Genomic DNA, 9,108 nt, shown 5'->3' on the forward strand with positions numbered 1-9,108 from the left:
TATTTATATTTATATTTATATTTATATTTATCTGTAATTCAGATATGAACACATTAGGATAGAAAAAGTGAAATGGCTTGAGAAATTCCTGTCCACCAGGAGTATTATATTGCTTTTAGGAGGGCTCTGTATGCTATTCCCCGTGACAAAATGGGATATAGATATTTGTTGTTACATATATACTAACTTTACCCACTCAGAGAAAACTTAAATTCAGAAAACATTTCAGAAACAATAGGAAAAGTACTTAATATCCTGGAAAATTACTGACAGTAGCTAAGATTTGCAAGATTATTTGGTCTCGTTATTGTCACATAGAACATAGCGTCTCTTCTGACACAGGACTTGTAGGAGACCTGTGCATGTGCATAAGTGCAATACTTTTTATTGCTGAGCTTATATATAAAGTTCTTAAATTAGTCTTTCTTTTTGTAAAGCATGCCCTACGTAAGATCCTAGTTCTTGTAAGTGTCACCATAGCCTCCCATCAAACACTAAAAGACACCGGCACTGAAATAAATGGCTTCTAAACCTTTTCAGCTGTAATAAGTTAATGGTGTCTTCATATCTTAATAAAATCTGCAGGTGCTGGTAGGGTATGCCTTTGAGGTTTTTTTTTCTTGTCTAACATGCTATAATCAATTTTAAATTTCCAATGTTCATTGCAGTTAGCTGCAAGAGATAAAATACATTACAAGATTCTAGTCCACGCAAGAAAACTGTTGGTCACCAGAGTGCTTTTGCTGACTATAGAGAAAGAAATGTGTTTTCCCATGAGGACTGTTATTGGAGAGTCTCAGGCATGATCAGAGTACAGTTTTGCCACTGATTCTGTCAGTTCCTCAAAGCCTTCCCCATTGCTAAGCAGGATCCTTTTTACTTCCTCAGCTTAAAGGCGAACATGGCACCTTTCTGAGTGCATTGCCTTTTCAGCTGAGAACAGCATAGTCAGAGCATTTCAGCAGACATCAGGAGACTGCTTTTCTCAACATGGCAATGGCTCAGCTTTTGGTATGATGACATTCCTAACTTTTCTGTCATTTTCTGTGTTGCAAAAGAGGATAGGAGAGTGCACTGTGAGACCAGAGCCCCTATCTAATGCAGTACTGTAGAGAATGAAGTCCCTTGCTCCTAATTAACCAAAAGGGACAGAAACAGCCAAGAGATTCTACTCTAAAAGATGCAGCTCCCTTCTCCTCCACAACCCAGGGCAGCTGGCTGCCTCCAATTATGAAAGCCCCATCAAGAAAACACAAACTGTGGGAAAAGGAGATCCTTAGGTAAGGTGTACCCAGCCGAGGAAAGACTGCCAGGCACGGTGGGCATTTCCCGTCCCATTTGTGGGCTGAAGAGGAAGAGGAAGCACAGGGTTAGGTGACGCACTCACTCAATCTAATCTTGCAGCGCTGAAATTCCTGGTGCCTTTTTCTTGCGTGAGAAAAGCCCAGCAGTTGCAGAAGCCCTTGCATCCAGTATCTCTCCACATGTGCAGAAGCCATGTTCCTTCCTATTGCCATGTTGACTTCAAGCCTTGTGACCCATTGTGCAATCTGAAGAGGTGTGCATGGAAGTGTATCTTGCCCTATATACAGTGTGTTGCCCTGGGGAGGATGGAGTGCCAGCCTTTCCAGGGCACCTGTTAGGTCATGTAAGCAGCTCTCAACAAACACAGGCTCTGTTGGGAGTCGCACAGACACATCACTAACTTGCATTCTGTGCCATCTGAGATCAAGTTATCATCCATGCCTTGTGCCGTGGGATGTGGTCTTGGTGATGTTACGTTTGGCTGCTAACAAAACAAAGCCATTTCTCAGGGAGTTCCAAGAGGCTTTGCAGCTGGGAGAATTTGACGTTGGGAGGCAAAACAGCCCAACTATCATTCCAAATGTTCCCACTGAATAAAATACAAACCTGTGCAGGAATCTAGTGGGGCCACTTACAAAAGGGCTGATCACAAAGATTAAACTATGTTAACAGCTCCACATGGAAAGACTTTAAAGAAACAATTGCAAAACAACTTAAGGAAGTGTTTCAGTAATGCGTAAGGAAAGAAACATTCTCCAGGAGATCGAGATAGGCGACTATGTAAGTACATCCTATTACATGCTAAATTAAATCACCATTGCAACACAATACTGTGCTAAAACTCATAGACATCAAAGACAAGTGTGACTCTTAGGTTAGGTCAAGAAAACATAGATTAAAGAAAGACAAATTTGTAGGGGTAAATGTTGCTGAATATCCATTATAATAAGTGTAAGGGAGCCACACATTACTAAAGCATGCGGAAACCTCTGAACAGCTCTTGCATGCAACTCTCACATGGTTTTGATATTTTGACCCTATGTGATGTAATGACTAAAACCTACTAAATTAGATCACATTGCACAGATATGACATGAAAGGAAAATTAATTATTCCTTATATTTCCATAAGTTCAAGACAATGACAAGGTCAGACTACCTGTTGGTAAAAAGACTTGTGTGATTGATAAAGAGGAATCTGTATTACTTTGAAAGCTCAACATTGCAGCTTCATGCCTAAAACTTGTGTGAAAGGTCAGGGTGGGCTAAAAGGTGTCTCTGGCAGTATAAATATCTGTTTCTGTTGCAGCGGAGCAAATCTCAGCGGTATGATATGAGCTACCTCAATTGCACAATTTTGGCTGAAAGCCTGACCTCTTTCAGAGGTGATAAGAAGGCAGATGTTAAAGAGCAATGCACAGTACATGGAAAATCAGGAAATACAAAACTTTCAAAGTAAATCATAACTTACAGAATATAGAAAAAAACATTATTTCCAAGGGCAACAATAGGAAGTATATGTATACACATATATATGCAAATGTAAAGGAAATGTGTATGAGGAGAAAGCAAAGTCCTATCAAAGGTATAAGCTCATTACTTCATAGACATAGCAAAGTAATTACTAATGATGCAGCTAAAGCAGGCATGCTAATAAAACACTTACATTCTATGTTAGGGAAGAAGAAACTTTACATGTTTTATTGACAAATATTATGAACTGCTTTGCAACGCATCGCCATACAACATATATTAAGACACAATAGAGATAGTTCTTACCAAGTAGTTCCAAAAGTATATTCCAGGAAGATTCTTGGCTGTCTATGGTTCAGCTATTTTAATTCTTGGCATACTGCAGAACTGCAAAAGATTGAAAGAAAGTGGATATTTTGCCAATTTTAAAAAGTAGCAAGAGCGATATGGTAAGGTGCCAGTAGATTGGTTACTCTGGTTGCCATTGCAATAGTGGGCACAATATCCGATTAATTGAAAACTGATTATTGTGTATTAACACTGTGTTCTTTTGCTGTTCCTCAAAATATGGAATGGCAGTCGTACATACCAAATTTTCCATTATCCTTGAAGTAGTTGATGTCAATGCGTACTTTGAGTCAAGAGTTAGTTTCAAGTCACATACATTCTTCTCATTTATGTTTCATATGTTTTGTACAGCATATGTTAATATACACATGTTTATACGAAATACCGGTTTCAGCATACAAAGCAATTATACACTGAAAGCTGCACTCCACCACACAAGGGAATGTTTTCCCCAAAAAAGATTGATGATGTGTTATTACTTAGCCTTAGGACAGTCATTAACTAGTACAATTTACTATCCGGACAGTAGATGGTTCCACCCAGTCAAATTCCATATGTGTGTGTGTGTGTATGTATGTGTTTATATATATGTATAAAAACACTTGAGGAGATTTGGAGTAAAAATTATATCTGAAACCATTTCCATGAAGGCAGAAATAAGGGACCTACCTGGCTTGCATAAGAACTGAATGCCTAGCCATATGGTTCAGTAAAGAGTAAGAACTATATTGGTGGGACATAAAAGGATAGGAAAGCTGTTGAGTGCTGATCTTAATAAAGATAGATATAATTGTGCATTTCTGTCTCTTTTAAAAAAAAAAAACTATTAATCTTTGTAAAAGTCTTATTTATATTGGATTATGCACAGAAATTTTTCTTTAATTTCCTTATCTTAGGTATGTACTAGAGATGATGCCAATACACTGTGAAAACTGAAGCGTGCTGTTCTTATGGAAGCATTGATCTTGCAAACCAGAACCATGGTACTGTAGCTGTTTTTCAGTGACTAGGATGCAATAAAGCTGTAAAAGGTGCCAAAGCAATTACAGGGTGTTCCACCAGTAAGGTGCATGGGATAGTAAGATGGTGATGCAATGTGACTGCATGGAAAAATCTTTCTGGGGTTAGCATTAGCCAGCGGTTCCCTGTAAGGTGATGAGCAGCTTTGGTAAGCCCTGAACTACCTTCTAGAAGCCATTCAGTATAATATAGTGTGGTTTTAATAAGAAGAGCCTGGTTTTGTTCTATCCTGCAATTGCAGGGGTTTTTTTACTTATAGTCTAATGTGCAAAGATAGTAAAGTTTTGTTATGCAAAGACTGAAAAAAACCTATATATTACTAAGGTTAAGAATTTGTTAGCTAACTTATTTCAGAATTAGTCCTTAGTGAGAAACATAACTGAAAAAAAGTTTTCTTCTGAGGAATTTTTAAGAATTTACTGGTCTCAAACTCTATTAAACATTTTGATGAGTGATTTGGAAATAAGCATGACATCCTGACTGGCCAAATAAGCATGACATTTGCAGTAAAACAAAGATTGACAGAGTGCTGAGTAACACTGAGGACAGAGCAATCGTACAGAACAATCTGACCTGCTTGATAAACCAGCCTGATTAACCACAGTTAATTCTAACACAGTGAAGTGTGATGTTATGATTAAAGGAATGACAAATGTATGTTACAATTTACTCCACCTTACAAAAGGGAAGACTGTAGTGTGGAAAGAAGCAACTCACCAGCTTGTAGAAGACAAACAACTCAGCAGAAGTCTCTAATGGCAAATGAGGACAACTGGATTCTGCATTTAGAAACTGGGAAGTAAATGAAATGTGAGCATATAAGAATACCAAGGCAATGTCCATATCTGTATATAGCAGCGTGCTGGAGTCTGCATTTTATAAATGGATGATGAGAGTTGGAGGGAGTGCAAGAACAGAGCTACAGCTGGATCTAGCAAATAAAGATTATTTTTTTTTTTATAATGAGAAATTGAAGGACTGAATCTACTGGTGTGATGAAAAGACAACTGTGATGTAACCTTGGTATATTTTATAAAATTGACCCTAATGAAGAAACAACAGTGATGCAATGGCTTTTAAATTAATAGGAAAAGATTTAACAAGAACTAATGTCTGGGCTCTGGCCAAACTAAATAAGACTGGAGACATGGTGCATACTTATTGCTGGAAGATTATCACCCACTAGGACATAATTCTATGAAATGTGCCTTCACCATTCCTGATATCTTTAAAAAGAAGAGCTGTCATTTTTCTTCAAGATACACTTTGGTCAGCCACTGGTGAATCAGGATTAACATTTAATTAACTGCATGGCAGGTAACAGGTCTGACATCTAACGAGTCAAACAAGGCAATTTGATGGTATTTCTGGCTTTTATAAGTCTATCGGAAGACATAAGATGAATAATCTAGTACAAATACAAAACTACGTTCAGTGTTTTACTTTGTTCTTCTGCAGCCTAATAGGAGCTAATCAGAGCTCAAAAATTCAAGAGCTCTGTACAGTGTTATAAAATGGACTGATTAAAGAAGTGCAAACTGGTAGGCCCATTTAGTAAGCAACAGTGGGAAAACCATGCCGCAGAAAACTATCCCTCAACATTTTTCTAAAGGCTTATCATTATATACTTGCAAACAAGGATTGCAAAGGCAAAAGATCCAAACAACCTACCTATCCCTCCAGGCTTAGCTTTAGCCTCTAGAGCTTTGCAATCCTTCCTTAACTCTCCTGAGGCCACCCAGTAGCCTACTCCTGCTCCTTGCTGAACCTCCTGATTTGGTTTTAGAGTTGAAAGGTGTAAAAAGCCTCCTACAGGCTTGTTGAATCTTGAGTTAGGCCCAACTGAGCAAAACCATCCCCCCAGAAAATGTCTAAAATGAGACTTTTGGTAAGTGACCATATTAATTTAAAAGAACCTATGAATTTGGGGGGCATCCTAGAAGAAAGGTCAAGCACAAAACCACATGGAAGATTGCCCAGCTCTCCACTGATGTGTGAACAGCAGAAGCTGGAGACACTGGTGATATTCTGAAAGGAAATTACATCTGACCTGTTTGTAGCTGTAAGAACCGTCCTTTAATAGGTTCACACTGATTGTGCAAAGAGTGAACTGGTTGTGATAAAATCAGTCCAGGCTGACTACAAGAAGACCAACTCTCAGGGTTTTGTTCTGGAAGGTTAAATGCAAAGTGAAGAAGAGCTGAGAGCCAGAACCTGTCCATAACCTACAAAAAATATTTTCTGAGAATCTACCCTGCACAAACCATACTGTTGAAGCTACATTTTTTTAGCAGTGCAGAAATAAAAGTGTGACTATATCCAGAGAACTCCCTTACATGAACAAGGCAGGCATTTCACAGACACTCCTTCCTGCCACTGACACTTCTTCACCCCTATATTTTAAAATAGGGAACTACCCAGACCACTTTTTTCCTTGGCTGGCCTATCATTACAGAAACACTGTGTACTGCTCCCTCTATCAGGTTCTGATGATGCTATTTAAAGCTTCAGAGTGACATGACTCAGCCAAGCACACTGCAGATATCTTTATCTACTCATTTGGAAAGTAGAGATAAAATCTTGCACATGAGCCTGGAAATGTGGCTAAAAGCCACAGAGGCCACCCAGCGTCACCCCACCCTGCTACCAGAACCTTGCCTTGTGAGCCCAGTACAGAGCCCTTCTGCAATCCAGACATTGAAATGTACCCACAGGTAGTTTTAATCTACAAATGGTAGATGCTATGCTGTTACATACACTGAGAAACTCAACACAACTTTACATTATTAAGCACGTTAAAAATTAGCCAAAGGGGCAAAATAGAAAACGTGGATTATGAAGGGTTGTTATGAGTGGAAAGCAATTAAGCACATAATTGACTTTTTCATTAGTATGTTTATGTATTCAAAATTAGTATGCCTGAAAAGCATTGATAATTCATAACAGGTGGTCTGGGAGAATCAGAATCTTGTATAAAGAATTTGTATTTTCATCTTCCAAACTAGTGTTCTCAAATTACTACAGTGTAAGAAAAAAGAAATGCATGCATATGTCGAGTAGGCTTTACTTATTTAGAGAGATTTGTCACATGCTGTAAACATCACCTGTTGGTCCTATTTTTATTAATGTTTTCAGTATTACTTTGGTTAATAAAATAGATACCTATGAAGAATTAGGGAATTTCTACCATCTGTTAGTAACTAAGAAGTGAATGCTCCAAGAGAAACATAAAATAACTCATTTGGTCTGTAAGGTGTTAGTGTGTTTTGTGTTATTAATTCAACCCAGAGCATGGGTTACATGTAAGGAACTTAATCAAAAGAAGCTTATTGGTGTATTTGGAAAGAAATACTCTTGCATACTCATACACTATGAATGTGTGATCCAGGTTTGTGTGGTTTTTAATCTCATGAGTCTCTTTCTCTACAGGTTTTTTTCTTCAAATGAACAAGTAAGCATCTTAACCCTAGGCTACAAATCGGGCAGTGAGAGGCATGCAGGAGGAGCTGAAGGGTCTTTGCTATGGGTGCAAGCAAAGTGCTCCTCTGTCTCTTCCCTTCTGGGAACAGTGACAGAAGCCTAATTTAGGCTCATCATGGCACATGATGGCCCAAATGAGCAAATCATGCTACGTGTGTCCATGTTGGTGCTGGTTTTGATGCAGAGCCAGTCCAAGAGAAATTACAGCTCAGGAGTCACAGATCCTCCTGCAGCAGCTTGCCATGCAGATGGATGTGCTTGCTATAGCAAACCTTCCCAGAGCTTCCAGGGATCTCTATAGGTCTGCACCTTTTTTGTCTTCTTCACAGCTGGCACAAGGCTTACAGCAACAGTATAGGTAAAATAAATGTTTGCTTGTCTCAAGAGGATAAAAATAGCATTCCTGGAGCAGTATATCCTCTTTAGACGTCCTACTGTAAAACATAAATCTTTCTTCTTGCACCTAGACCATGTAAAGGCCATTTCTCCCCATGTGGGTGCCTCCTAATTCATAGAATCATAGAATTGTTTTAGTTGGAAAAGACCTTTAAATCATCAAGTCCAACCATAAACCTAATGCTGAGGAAGCCACAACTAAACCATGTCCCTAAACACAACATCTGCACATCTTTTAAATACCTCCAGGGATGATAACTCAACCACTTCCTTGGGTAGCCTATTCCAAACCTTGAAAACCTTTTGGTGAATAATTTTTTCCTAATATCCAAACTAAACCTACCCTGGCACAACTTGAGGCTGTTTCCTCTTGTTCTATCACTTGTTACTTGGGAGAATAGACCAAGACCCACCTTGCTGCAACCTCCTTTCAGACAGTTGTAGAGATGTAATTCGGCAGGTGCTGAGCTCATGCGAGACCCAGCCAACAGCAGGGGCAGGTGGAGCTGATGAATTCAAGGACCTGCACATCCCTGCTTTTGTTTTGAGGGGTATTAAAACCAGCAGAGTGTTCTGTTCAGCTTGTTATTTCTAGTCGCTAAGCTACCACCACTCACAGCAGGAGTGGGAGGAGGGACAGGGAGCCATGAAGCAGTGAGGAAGTACACAAAGGAGCTGGGTGGCCAAGCAGTGGAGAATTTCATCAACACTCTTTTGCTTTCTTGGTTGATCTGGTGGTCCCCATGGCCCATGCTTCCTCTGCCTCTTCCCAAAGCCACCCTTGAAGTTGATCTGTGCCCACGGGATGCCATATGACATGTGCCTTTCTTTCTCTAAGCACTTGCCTACAAGGTGTCACAGTCCCAGTCACAGACCTGGCCCATGGAATGCTGTTTGCCTCACCACCATCTGACAAACACAAAGCACAAGTCATGTTAATAAAATAGACTTTTAAATACTTTTTAATACTTGAACATATTACACTTAAACTTTTCAAACTCTTTCTCAAGGCAACTAGTACTATGTTTATGATTATCTTAGCACTTTCTTCCTCATGGCTGCCCGTCCTCGGTACCATACAGTGAAT

Source organism: Antrostomus carolinensis, unplaced genomic scaffold (genome assembly GCF_000700745.2).
Source record: "Antrostomus carolinensis isolate BGI_N321 unplaced genomic scaffold, ASM70074v2 scaffold6504, whole genome shotgun sequence".
In the NCBI taxonomy this organism is placed as follows: Eukaryota; Metazoa; Chordata; class Aves; order Caprimulgiformes; family Caprimulgidae; genus Antrostomus; species Antrostomus carolinensis.